The sequence below is a fragment of the Spodoptera frugiperda genome, chromosome 12 (genome assembly GCF_023101765.2).
Source record: "Spodoptera frugiperda isolate SF20-4 chromosome 12, AGI-APGP_CSIRO_Sfru_2.0, whole genome shotgun sequence".
Classification (NCBI taxonomy): Eukaryota; Metazoa; Arthropoda; class Insecta; order Lepidoptera; family Noctuidae; genus Spodoptera; species Spodoptera frugiperda.
The window spans coordinates 13,137,127-13,151,836 of NC_064223.1; the positions used below are offsets into that span (position 1 = coordinate 13,137,127).

At 34.4% G+C, this 14,710-nt stretch overlaps 1 protein-coding gene across 3 annotated transcripts in view; it reads right to left on the reverse strand.

Annotated features, from left to right (window-relative positions):
• Positions 1 to 14,710, reverse strand: part of LOC118262827 (neuroligin-4, X-linked) — a 107,272-nt gene that overhangs the window by 73,538 nt on the left and 19,024 nt on the right. The window lies entirely within an intron of this gene.

The following is a 14,710-nucleotide window of genomic DNA, read 5'->3' on the forward strand; positions in this document are numbered from 1 at the left end:
CTTACATTCACATATCGGCCAAGAAAACTCGAATAAAATGTTAATTCGCAACTTTATACCGTATTCAAATACATTGTATGTTGAAACATATATTTTGGTAAAATGTCGAAGAGCGTGCAAGATTTCGAGTTCAGTAGCTAAGTCGGTCAAACTGCAGTTTGGTAATACTTCGCATTTGGCAGTGTACCAATAAACGCAATAAGCTTCTTCAAACGTTCGGTGGAATCTTATTGTCTTTACAATATTATGTTCTAACAATACTGCAAATCGTAGTATTGTTAGAACAATCTCAGCTTAATCTCGTGATTTAGGAAATTTATTTACCATGCTTAAAATTATGTAGATCTATCTATACATAATTATGATACAGTCGTAGGAAATTCAAAACTGTACATTGAATATTTTTAACAATACTTGAGACGTGATCTGCGGTCGATAACGAAGCCAAAAAAATAATTAGTAGTTTTTTCTTCTTTTTGTCTGTATTTATGTCCGTGCTAAACTCAAAAAGTACTGCATGGATTTGCCTTTTTAGTAGAATAGGTGCAAACCAGCGTGTGCTTGTTAAGTAACCCGTCTGGGTCACATCATGGTAAGCTACCCGCAATATCAGAGGAGTCACATGTAAAATTTTGCATGGATATTATAAACAGGTCGTAATAGGAGCTATAACCGCGGAAAAACTATTCAAAGTCACTATTCCACGCGGATGAAGTCACGGGCATAGCTAGTAAGTACATAATACCATAGAATAAATAATTATTATAAACACTAAAGTAAAAAATCATTGTCAAATAAGTCATTAAAATTAGTCCGGTATCGCAGTTTTGAAACTCCATCAAATGTGAAGGTAAAGTTTTATCTGTAAGTAAGTTCCCTTAAAGCTTAAATCTGCTCGTTCCAAAGTATAAATTCCTATGGAGAAGAACAAACAAGAAAATCCATGGTTAATCTTTATCAATTAGATTTAAAATAGAAGTCTATCTACCTAACATTATTAAATATAGAATTTATTTCCATCCAATTACACTATTCACACTGTAATATTATAAATGTGAAAGTTTCATTTGTTTGGATGATCTGATGTTTGTCTTTGAATTATGCTAAAACTACTGAACAGCTTTTGATGGGTAAAAGGATACGGGAACGCGGGTGAAGACACGGGCAGGAGTTGGTAATAACAAGATGTCAACTGGGATAGAACCAAAAAAAAAATGGATTCACGACCATCAGAAAACAAATATGTTATGTGTGTTAACGATAGGTCACGTATAAGTTCAATAGCCGAGGAAGAGAAATAATTACTATGGTCGTCGACTATAAAACTTCAATCTAGTAATTATACGTATTTTCATATATTACATGAATTATTTTCACGTGCTATAAAAATAATCGGTCATCGTTATTGTTATTAAAATAATTAAAAGAAATGGTCTGCCGTGTTTGTGCCTTGTATACTTAACTGTACCTCCCCATTTCTATTATCAAAACATAGTATAAAAAGTGAACCTACCAACAATCAATTGTGTTAATTATTATGCTATCGGCTTACTCACGTAACTGTTTGACGAGGAATATGAGCCTCTAGCATGGCTTGAAACTAGTCGAGTTCTTCGTCAAACAGTTACGTGAGTAAGCCAAAAACATAATAATTAATTTAGTATATCTCACGAAAGGTATAATAAAATACAATGATTTTAGTAATCATCAATCAACAAATTAAAATAAGGATAATATGTTAAAGCATTACCGGTTTTCAATGACACATTCACACACACACACACACAGTACTTTCATTAAATACCCCGCAAATAACACTTTAGTACAAATATCTTTGAATATATAAATAAAAACACATGTTTTTATAAAAAAATAAATAACCCCGTACTCAATAAATTCGATGCGGATAAAAACTTAAGAGGAAGGGGGAGGGAGGATATTAAATTTTCAAGCCGCTCTGAAAATCCTGAAACGTCAGCACATACATTTATAATGAAGTGCAGAAATACGAGGAAATACCATGGGAATAAAACACGGTCAGATAAAACGTGTTTCAGACGCTTTCGGCTGTTGCTGAAAGCAAACCGTTCGGTTTTCAGTTATTTCAGGCTTTCAAAACTGTATATTTTTGATATTCAGTAGCATATCTTTATTCTTTAGTTAGTCCTATTTATCTTTTAGATATTTTGCTAGCAAATAGTTTCGCTTTATGTTGGAAGTCTTATTAAAAGCTAAAAGAATAAACTTTAGCAAGAATTATAAGTATACTTACTGAAACGCTGAGAGATTTTTGACAATATCGATGCTTACTTTCACAACAACAACAACAACATCACGCCTTTTTATCCCCGAAAGAGTAGGCAGACGTGCACATTACGGTACGTAATGCCACTATACAGTGTACACCAATTTTTCACCATTTGTATTATAAGTCCCATGTACTAAAGGGTGAGCCTATTGCCAAATACTAGGTACAATCCAAACTCCGTGCTGAGAAAAACAGAAAAAAAACCAGTAATACTTTGCCCGACCCGGGAATCTGCTGAACCGGGAGTCGCACTGGCGACCACTCGACCAACGTAGCAGTCATGCCTATTTTAGATTAGTATCATTTTGTATTTTACATATAACGAAGCGCACCAAACACTATTCGAGTTACAATTACAAACTTACTTATACATATACACTTATACACATAAAGATACATAGATCGAGATGCATGAAGTTATATTAAACAATCGAACTAAGATCTCCAATATTATTATTACGCTAGTAAGGTACTTAGAGCTCCATATATCTTCAGTGTTTAATATCTTAACGAAAACTACCAACTAACTTGTACGTCGAAACTTCAAAGTTGCTGTTAATAACTGGTAATGTTTGACACAATTTCTAACCACGAAGCTGATGCCATGTTTCATCAATCGGTATAATAATTTGCTCGGTTATAAGTAAAACTTTTGCTCAATTTATTAAAAAAACTAGTTTCTGCCAGTGGCTAAGCGATGTGGAATAAAAAGTAGCCTATTCCAGACCATAATCAACCCCTATTCTAAATTTCATGCCGATCCCTTCAGTTGTTTTGACGTGAAGGAGTAACAAACATACAAAACTTTCGCATTTATACAACGTGTAACGAAAAGGGGGTATACATATCAATTGCACGGTTTCTAGGTAACATAACAAACGATACGGGAAGGGTTTTTTAAACTCATGTTTTCATGGTACCAAGTTATGAATGTTTCAAATCGCGCCGGCGCGCGAATCAAAATTAGGTAGACAGGTACTAGGCGATCAGATTGACAGAAGAAATGTTTCGTAATATTAGCGAGTGATCCCTGTAGTGTTATGACACGTTTGTATGATTTGAAATCAAGAACTATGCGATACCAAGTATTTGGTACTATTTTTTTTAAACGTATTTTAAGCTGAAACTTCGTGTAGAGATTCTGTTTAACCTGTATTCATCAGGGCTTCTTGATGTATATGGATATTTTGTTACGCGTTGTATAGTAAGATTTAGTGAAGAGACATTTTTATTAAACAAAATTATAATGGCATTACGCGCCATAATGTGCACCCCACAGTTTTTTTTCTAGTTGTGTTTATAAGTCAGTGTAAATAGATACAGTCTGCACAGTTAATATGCAAGTACAGAAATAAAAGAAAGATTTTAATTCGATCTACTGCGTTGACCTATGTGTGTGTCTTCGGTAAAAATGTTGGAAATCACTTGAACGATAACCATACATACATACATATCGTCACGCCTTTAATCCCCGAAGGGGTAGGCAGAGGTGCACATCATGGCACGTAATGCCACTGTGTTACACCCACTTTTCACAATTTATGTTGTAAGTCCCATGTAATAGGTGGTGAGCCTATTGCCATATACCGGGCACATTTCCAGACTCCGTGCTACCACTGAGAAATTTTCGAAAAACCGAAAAAAGCCCAGTAATACTTCGCCCGACCCGGGAATCGAACCCGAGACCCCTTGTCCGGCAGTCGCACTTGCAACCACTCGGCCAACGAGTTTACGAATTTTACCTTAGTAATACGTCATCTTGTATAACAACTGAAAAAATCTAATTTAACACAATATGTCAACAGAGTAGAAGAGTGTAAAAGGTAATTTTACGACATATCACGCGAACCATCGTAAAGTAAACAAAGCACAATGTAAACTTAACTCTTTATTATAAATTCCTTCATCACAGTAATGTGTTCCAATTTCCAAGTATTCAATCATTGCTTTGTTTTTAAACGATATAATAATTATTTTTGTATAAAAACCATCGGGACACATACTAAATTAATTAAAATATAAGCTTAGTCACTTGAAATGTTAAACAAAATCACTAGTTTTGATAATGATGCGTCCCAGTGTGACCTGAAACTGTTAGAGTAATTCTCGAATAGTTCGATTGACGACGTATCTTATTAAATGAATGAAATTTTCGAAGAGAAACACATTATATATTATATTATGTACCTACGAAAGTTATTAATACATGGTCCTACAGTCCTACAGAAATTTGCAAACAAACATACATATCTTCACGCCTGTCTCCCTTGAGGGTAGGCAGAAACATTGGAGCGCCAATTTTATAATACAGACATTTATAATTGGATATATGAACAGTAACTGATAGCGAAGTAAGGGATGGAGTTCCTTGCTCGTTCTTCTCCATTCGAAGCTACACTTTGAAACGAGTACCTAGCTTCACTGGCGGGCAGACTAACAGACTACCTAAGTATATTAGTATATGGGTAATAGGAATAAATGATATGACTTTGATATTGAAGTCTTAACGAAATAATTGCAAACATCCGTACAACATTTACTAAGAGCTTTGAACTAACAAAAAAATACAGAAGAGCGAAAAAAAATATACTTATACATTGAATAATCTGCGACTTGATCGTAAGTCGAAAATAATTGCCGACTGACATAAAGAGCTAACACGTCATCCTGCAGGTTAATTAAAAACGATTAAGGCGAAATACCAACGTATATTGTTAGTGCACGACAGATCCAGGTCACTGACGTCATACCCATAGTCCGGTTCAAACGTGGAATAAGTTCAAAAGAACGATTGCACAACAAAGAAAAATCAACCCTATGTTTCAAGCACCAAGTCTCTTTTTGTTTCGTTAAGTGAAAATAATAAGAATCAGGGTGAATTTACGATATACATTAAAAGTGGGAAGGTTGCGGTCGTATTTTACAAGTCGACAAATACAGATGTTATCGCTAGGAGATATTGTGTTACAATTGTATGTGACGTTATATTAAGGGATGAGTAAAACAATTTTTTTTTTGAAGTTGGTATGAAACTAACAATGGATGACATAAAATAGAATAATTTGTAAAAACTAATTGATCATATAGGTTTATTAACCCATTATAGGCTTACTCACATACATAACTGTTTGACAAACTAACTCAACTGGTTTCAAGTTATGTTAGGAACTCATAGATACACATGATGAACAAATTTTATGACAAGGGCACGGACCAAGAGTCCGCGGAGAACAAATATTATAAACTAATAAGAAAAAAATCCACATGATGCGGCGAACTTTGCACGGTATTTTCTTATGTTACTGAGGACGAGTAATAAAAATAGGTAGGTACTCGTATGAGTAAAAATAAACTCTATTGTTAAACCAAACAAGGTATACATTTGTAAATCAATTAACTTGTTGAAGTGCTTTAATCAGTGTTAATTTAGTAAATAACGAGCCAATTAATCTATGATTAGTTCGTTAATTGATTGATACTACCAACAGTTGGATATTTGTTCGATCGAACTATTTCCTGGTTGGTGACAAACAAATTTGAGGAACACTTTGTATGCTTTGTATATACTCGTAATGATAAGGTATTTGCAATGTATAAAGTCAAAGTATAATCATCTACTACAAATTGTAGATATCTGGAAGGGTTTATTTTATTAAGTGACATTTATTTTATTAACTGCCACCGCCAACGTCGTCTACCGTGTAGTCTATAAGTATAATGAGTATATATGATTCTGATACTAAGTATTTCGACAGTCCAAAACCCATAAATAATAGTTTATCAAATAAGAAAATTACCAGAAAGTTAGAAAACGTTTGAAGCAAAACATCATTAACGACAACAAAAAAATAGCCCATAAAAGTCCATTTCTGGTCAATGAACCTTCTTTAAAAAAAGCAAGTTAATATTAAAATGGCAGACTAACTACAATATCTAAATACCTACATTCTACGAATGAAACTGAAAATGTCACAGAGCTATAACTGAAATAACTTTGTATTGAATTAGCTGAACTGAAAATATCCTTTTACTAAGTTTATGAGCATAATACAATCTACCCCGGGATTATGTCTCTGAAAACTTTTGTTCGCGTTTCATGTACAAAGTGTTTATATTATGTATATGTAACTATGTATAGCTAGGTTGGGTTAGTCCAGTAAGTCCAAGTGCTTGAAAGATTAACTACTGAATTTGGTGTCCATGTTTTATTAATTGGTTGGTAAAAATATTACATGAACCTTTATTAAGGTTGTATTATAGGTAACGACGCGCAATAGTCGTGTATCGTGAAATGCTGCTCATGAATATATGAATATGAGCTTCTAACATGGCTTGATATTCGAGTCAAGTTCCCCGTGATTACATAAATAAGCCGAAAAACATAATAATTGACCTTTATTATAAACAAAAACAAAAATTGATAGCATCGTGGAACAAAACTGAAATTGAAAGGGTTCATTACTCCCTACCTACTTTATATTATTGTAATCTTTATCCAAATATCCTTGAGGCAAGTGAGCTTATTTAGCTCGTATTTCATTAAAAATAAAATGCATTTAACAGGGTAATAACACATAATTTAGGTTTACAGCAACGAAGGAACTGCATTTATTTATTCACATAATTTAAATGGAGATTAAATATTTTAATCTAACATACAAAAAAACCAACAAACGTATATTACTTCAAACGAAATACTTTCTTATATCAGTAACCTTAATATGAATTTGCTTTACGTTTAACGAAATCGAAACGAGACTGCGTTCAGCGCTGTGATTGGCCGACTCCCATGAACCAACCAATCACAGCGCCAAACGCAATCTTGTTTCGATAGTACAGCAAACTCGTACTAAGGTCCCCGAACAGGGAAGGTAAACAAAATTTCGTATCATGAACAACAAGTCACATTATCAGAACTTTACATAATACTCTACTTATCTAACGAAAACAATGCAAATATCACGAAATTAGTTGAACCGTAACCGGTCCTGGTTTATCCGTATGACAATATCACCCGGACATTGATTTAATTCGGTTCATACATTATTTTTATGTTAATTAGAACGACGTTTGGACTCCATCTCGCCTGGTGGTAAGCGATGATGTGATTGTTTTTCTTTTTATTCAATTATTTTATTAAAATCTTGTCTCATACTAGAATTTATTTCTGTGTTGGAGGTGCGTTTACAAACATACAAATTCACATATATATAACACACTCGAAACAACAATTTGTAAATCACACATAAAATTCTTTCATGCGCGAATCAAAAGTGCTATAAGTCACATTATATAATACATACCCCACTTATCTACCGAAAACACAATCCGAATATTACGAAATTAGTTGAGCCGTAAACGGCCCTACTATATCCGTATGACAATCTCACCCGGGTATTGATTTTAATTCGGTCCGGGTTTGATCTTCATACACGGACGGTGATCCGGTTATTATTAATTGAATTTATAAATCCGTCCGGCTTTTGTTGGATTAAATGGAATGAATAGGGTTTTTTTACAGGATAAGGCTAATGTATTCGTTCGTAGATTTAGAAAGGGTTTTTTAGATTTCCAGTTTGGGTCCGGTTAGGTTATTTTTTTTTGTTACATGTATTATTTGGATACACGATATTTTAATGCAGTGCTCTTCTCTTATATTTTTATTGTATAAGCGAGGAAACGAGTAGGCGTATCACCTGATAGTAAGCAATCGCCACCGCCCATGTACACCCGAAATACCAAAATTAATAAGTGCGTTACCGGCCTTTTGGGGGTTAGGAAAACAAGGGTTGTTGGGAAATCGGGGATCGGGAAGATAAGGCTTCCGATAACCTTACTTACAACACAAGATTTATTTCACGTCGGTCTTCGCGGTATCACTCCGGTCAAGCTGGCTTCGCATTGCTGAAACATGGCTCTCCCACAGTTATAGAGAGTTATAGTAAGGGTAATGAGTGTATCTACGCATATCTTCATACCTTTACAAAATTCTTAAGTAAACAAAAGTATGATCGTTCGTATAACACGGTATAACTAATAATTTATTAAACAAGCAACTCCTGTAACGTTGGAGTATTAATTATAAACTATTTAGATAATAATCCCCTGCCTCGGTATGCGGGTAATTACCACGCCTATCGTACATACACCAGCGCGTGAACCTACACAAAATTTGTGAAATAGATTTTCACCTTTATTTATTTTGGAATAAAGTAGGAAATTCGTTGTAGAATTTGTCAGTTAGGGTAGTTTGATAGGCTATCGTTCTACTGAACTTTCTATCTAAAAAAAACTTCTCAAGGTTAGCCCACTATGTGCTATAAAACGTATTCGAAATAGCAATCAAGTTGTTACAAACCGTTTTTTTAATAACTATGCAGATTTAGTATACATTCACATTAAGCTAGACACTAGACAGTCAAAGTCAAAGTCAAAGCATTTATTTCAATTAATCCTAAATAAGGCACTTTTGAAACGTCAAATTGAATTGTCCGTCAGTCTGTCTGTCAGTGAAGCTAGGCGCTCGTTCCAAAGTGTAGCTTCGAATGGAGAAGAACGAGTAAGAAACTCCATCGTTACTCTTTTAAAAACAGTCGACCTGAGTTGAGAGTCAACAGAGTTTGAAAGTTTAGAGGCACTACTACTATTCCAGTACTGGACATCTTATCGATATGATAATAATGAGTGCTTAGTACAACGTATAGCGTCAGAAATGTCGATATGTCAGAAAGCAGAAGCATGTGTGAGAAATTATACAACCAATGAAAGCACGACTGCCGTGCAAAGTGTCGTGAGTTCGATTCCCGCACGTAACAACTGTTTGTGCGATCCACCAATAAAATTGTTGCTTTGGGTCTAAGTGTCGTGTGTACGTGAAATTGTATGTTTGTAAACCCACGACACAGGAGAAAATCAGGAGGGCATAAAGAAAGGAATTCAACAATTTTCCAAATTAGACAAACAGCAACTGTAGTCTCGAAAATCACAGAAGCTATTAAAGAAACCTTTAAAACAAGTGTAAGATAAATTTCTTTAGTAACACGTTCCTAATATAGCCCCAGAGTAAGGCCAGGATCAATATTTAATATCTCACGATACGAACGTAAAGTTTGTTTCACACAAGACTTTTTGTACGTCAAAGAACTTTGAAATCCATATTAGTTTCAGTTTTCAGTGAAGCAACTTGTACCAGTTGTCTGAAATGTTGAACGTAGAGGTTGAGAAGAAAAATATTTCTATCTCTTACTAACTTTGTAACAAGAAGAAATATTCAAGAGCGTATTCCTTTTTTAAAGACTGGTAACATACCTATGACTACTCTGGTGTTTCTGTTGTCCATGGGCGGCGTTGATGTCCTTGGCGACTTCTCGATTGTCCCTTTATTATGCCATAAAAAATGTTGAAGTTTCTTGTGTCAAGTAGGTAGGTTTGTGAGTCAAAAAGGATCAATTTATACTAGGCCAAACTGCACTAATGTAAATACTCAATGTCCTCTTTATTTCTTAAATTTTCAAAGTGCACTATACATATCACTGTGTGCTACTAACATTTTTAGACAATCTTAGGTTATCTACATAATACCTAAGTTACAATTTCATGTAACATGCAACTAAATTATAAAACAAAGTGTTTGTCCAGTTATTGCAAACACTATTAAAACAATGTTGGACAATGTTTGTGCACTATTAAAACGTGTGTGTAAGCGAATTAGCGCAATATCGGTGTGTTTATGTGTGCACTTAAATTTTATGGTTTTGACCAGAACCATTCTAAGTTGGACAACTGTTGCGTTGCTTATTCGACTATGATACATATATCGATAAAGGTATTTGCATGTACATACATTGCAACTTAATTGTGTCAAAAACTAACCGCACCATTTAAACGATCCTGTTGGGGGTTGACACAGAACAGCGTATATTGGTGTTTAGCAAGAGTAAGTAGAATATAGTTTTAGGGAACAGTGAGTAAAGTTCCCTAAAAAAAGGAGGTTCCCCTGATCAGATGAGGTTATCATGCTTGGTGGGCTTTATACCCCAACTGTTGTATGACGTCATCCGTTGATTTGATCGCCGATCGTTTATGTGCGACTTCTGTTATCTGTCACTTGTCATGAGTTGTCTCTTTGTTAAAGATTTGTCCTATATCCTACACTTTATTATATTATTTTAGGTTAAAATGGATGCGTACATCTATCACCACCCAACTGGAACTGCACAATTTGCGAAGCTTGGGTCTCTTCTCTGATTAACCAGGTACATCTTTATTTGGTACTTTCCTGACGAACAACGCAAACGCTCTCATTACGTGGACAAAGCTCTTTAGTCCAGCAATGGACTAGCATTGACTATAGACGCTGAATAAAGAAAATATATTACATAAAAACCAATTTACAACTTTAATTCTGTTTATTTGGAACAAGTTCGCTAATACCTATTTCTTTGTTATCTATTAAACAACTGATTACTACTAAAACTTTCAATTTGAACAAACGAAACTATATTTTCAATTTAAATATAAATTCTGAGGACCTAAGTAAATTCAGGTCTACGATGCTTTTAATTAAATCTATTTTAGTGGCTAAGTAATTGTTCCAGTTGCTTAAGCTAGCATTAGTCTAATGCTTAATTACTGGGCCTTTTAAAGAGAGGGTCGGAGAACCATTTTGAGTTCACGGTCGTTTTGTTACGGCTCATGGATTTCAACGTCAAAAATCTTAAATATATTTCACGATTTAAAACATAGCTACGGTCAAAAGTTGAATTGTGTTACTGTACTAGTTAGAAAGAAGATATATTTATTAGCAAATTATTTAAAAAAACGTAGTCCAAACGAGCCCTTGGAGACCTGAAACACCAGAGGCGTTACAAGTCCGTTGCCGGCCTTTTGAAGGTTAGGAATTTAAAGGTTGTTGGGGAATCAGGGATTGGGGGAAGATTGGGAAGGAGGGTAATTGGCCTTTGGTAACCTCACAACTAACTCACACAACGAAACACAACCCAAGTGTTGTTTTAAAGTTGGTTTTCTGTGAAAACGTGTATGTTTATTTAGAAAACAGAACTATTTATAACCACAATTTATAACAAAAGTGACATGAAAACATTTTGGTTTTAATAATGGAAACGATTTTTACGGACGAGGGTCCACGATGATTTATTCACAATTTTATGAATGTCTTATCTGAGTCATCTGCGAGCAGCCTAAGACTCGATTCATCGAACACAATATCCCAGGGCCGGTCCACCCACGAATATTTTATGTCCGGACCCAAACAGGACAGATTAATTCCTAAAATGGCCGACCTGCTATGAAACTCAATGGGGTCCCTTGATTAGAAAATGTCTAAAGGTAGAAGAATGACATTTTTGGTTTTGGCGTTCTAAGAACTGCACATTACTCAGGTAGACTAGTTTTTACCGACTTAAAAAAATATAAGTTTCTTATATACATATAGATAGCGGCATTACGTGTCGTAATGTGCACTTCTGCCTACCCCTTATGGGATAAAAAGGCGTGACGTTGCCGTTGCTTCAAAAAATAGAAGTTTCTCAATTTGACCTGTAAGATTGTTTTTTAATGTCATATGTCAATTTTGTAGTCAAATGTGATTAAATCGATTTAAATGTGAATTTTATTTCAGAACATTGTTTGCTATACTTAAGAGGTTTTTGTAGGCTGACTCTATTTTAACCGACTTCAAAAAAAGAGGTTGTAACCATTATTTTTCGACGTAGTTATATCAATAAGATATTTACGGAAATTATAGCCAATCTTCTTCCTTAGTGAAGGCTAGCAAAAGACTATCAAACATTCAAAGGATGATTATACTATAGTTAATGATATTAGGTACGGTAAGTTTTGTATTAAATCATTAAAAGTTGCTTTCCATTAGACACCGGTAAAATTAAACTCGAAGTTAAAGTTATATTTGAACATAATAACTTAAAGTAGGTAGTATAAAGTCTATAAACAGAATAATTTTCTCATTCAAATTATACTTAGTTTTACTATAACAATGCTATTCACTGTTTTTGAAATAGACTTTAAAATTAATTCTACTGTAAATTAATACGAAACGCTTGTAATATTTCCTACCTTCTTTTAATCTGAAATGCTACGAACTTTGAAGGTAATACAACAACATTTTTACATCGGTCAGTATAATGCTACGTCGTAGTTCGTAGCCCGTAGCCGATAACTACGTGCTACGTGTACCTTACTTCGTAGCCGATATGTAGCACGCTCGTAACCGCAATGTAGGCTGCATCCAAAATTTAGTTCGACCAAAATGTAGTGGGAATTTGTGAAACTATTGCTTTAGTTATACATGTAACAATAGAAACGTAATGTAATATTCTAATAGTCACTGTACAAAAGTGGATAGAATGGCCAAAACATAGGAAAATGTTTGAATATAAAAAATGCAATTTTGATTGTTTTGTAAGCTAAAAGGTAAAATATTTCTCAATAGAACGTCGAACACTCCGTTTATGTTTACACCAGATTTGTCAATGTTTTGTAGACCCTTCCAAATGCAATACAACTAGACAATAAAACCCATCCAAGTAATTCTTAAGACCGAAATAAATTTTTGTAATTTCCTAAACTTTCATCCATTATCATACCGAATAAATTACAAATACCTTGGCGATAGAATTTAGCAACAATTAAAACATAATCTAAATTCTAAATAGCTTTATAATTGCCAGTGGTATTTCGTTAACAAACTTCGTTAATTTAAAATCGTTTAATTTACGAAATCTGATCGATTAGACGTCTGATGAGCCGTTGTAACGACGTTAAAGGCTTCTCGGCAAAAAAATCTCTGCGTCATGCTTTAATGAAACTAATCGAAGTCATTATTGGATTTTAATTTTTTATTTTAAATTTGATCTGAGAATTTCGAACTAGACACGATGATTACTAATAGGGTAGGATGACTATGTTTTATTTTTTAATATCCAACTTGTAGATTATTATAAATTTTAAACACGTATTTTTATTTTATACGGAAACTTTTTACCTTCGAAGATATATCGATTTGAAATATTACGTGACGTCACTTCTAGGTAAATTTTATACGTAATATATTTGCTCCCACTCCAAACCGTTGATTACTTTTTTTTAGGTACTATTATTTTATATGACGAAATAAAAAAAATACGTGTCTAATATTTTTTCATTACTTAACTGACGGACTAAATAGATTTTTAATTTTTAGAACCCATCATCATCCCTATAATATAGTTATTAGAAATACTCCTTTTATTCCTTTATGTATTAATAATGTGTTTTCAGTTCACCGTTTATAGCTCTTATGGTACACTCAAGGAAGAAGATAAGTAGCTCTATGGTATTTTTATGTAGCTGTCCGAAGAAGTTTATCTAAAGACAAAAAAGCATACATAATAGATACGTGCATTAGGCAATCAAATCACACAAAGGTAAGCATTAATTATGGCCGAACTGTCTAGAATAACACTCACTCACACATCAAAACAATAATAGTGTAAACTGCGAGTGAATTAACACAGTTATACTGTCAACAGTATAAATGGTGTAACCATGCAGACAAGTGCGGCATTTTAGCGGTTCGATGCTCGCTCCGTTGGCGTTGATAAGGTCATTGTTATGAGTGTGATATTTTATTGTGCAGTTGCGTATTGTTGGGACGGTGAACACAGTGTGTGGGGAATGGCAACCAACCACTTAAGTGAACCGACACTCCATTCGTAACGCACTCAAACATTCCAATGTAATGAAAATTTTATAGAATATTTCAAAATCAAATTAAAGCAGAGTTTTAAAACTAATTGATTTTTCAGATATTAGGTAACTATTTAAAAAAAAAAATACACTAAATCACACTTCCGAGTTGACCAATGTTGTGGTGGCCCCGAAGTTCTCATACATGAGATTGTAGATTCAAAACTCACCAACGGTAAGTACCAATGTAACTTTTTCCGAGTTCTATGGGATTCGGAAGATTAGGGTGGCGGGTTATTGGGCCTTCATACAAAATTTACACCCACCATAAAGGAATTCACTCCACTCATTAACAGACTGCCTCGTTGGCCGAGTGGTTGCAAGTGCAACTGCCGGGCAAGGGGTCTCGGGTTCGATTCCCGGGTCGGGCGAAGTATTACTGGGCTTTTTTCGGTTTTTCGAAAATTTCTCAGTAGTATCACGGAGTCTGGAAATGTGCCCGGTATATGGCAATAGGCTCACCACCTATTATATGGGACTTACAACATAAATTGTGAAAAGTGGGTGTGCATTGTACAGTGGCATTACGTGTCATAATGTGCACCTCTGCCTACCCCTTCGGGGATTAAAGGCGTGACGATATGTATGTATGTATGTATGTCATTAACAGTATCTACGATGTACTCAGCCAATGTT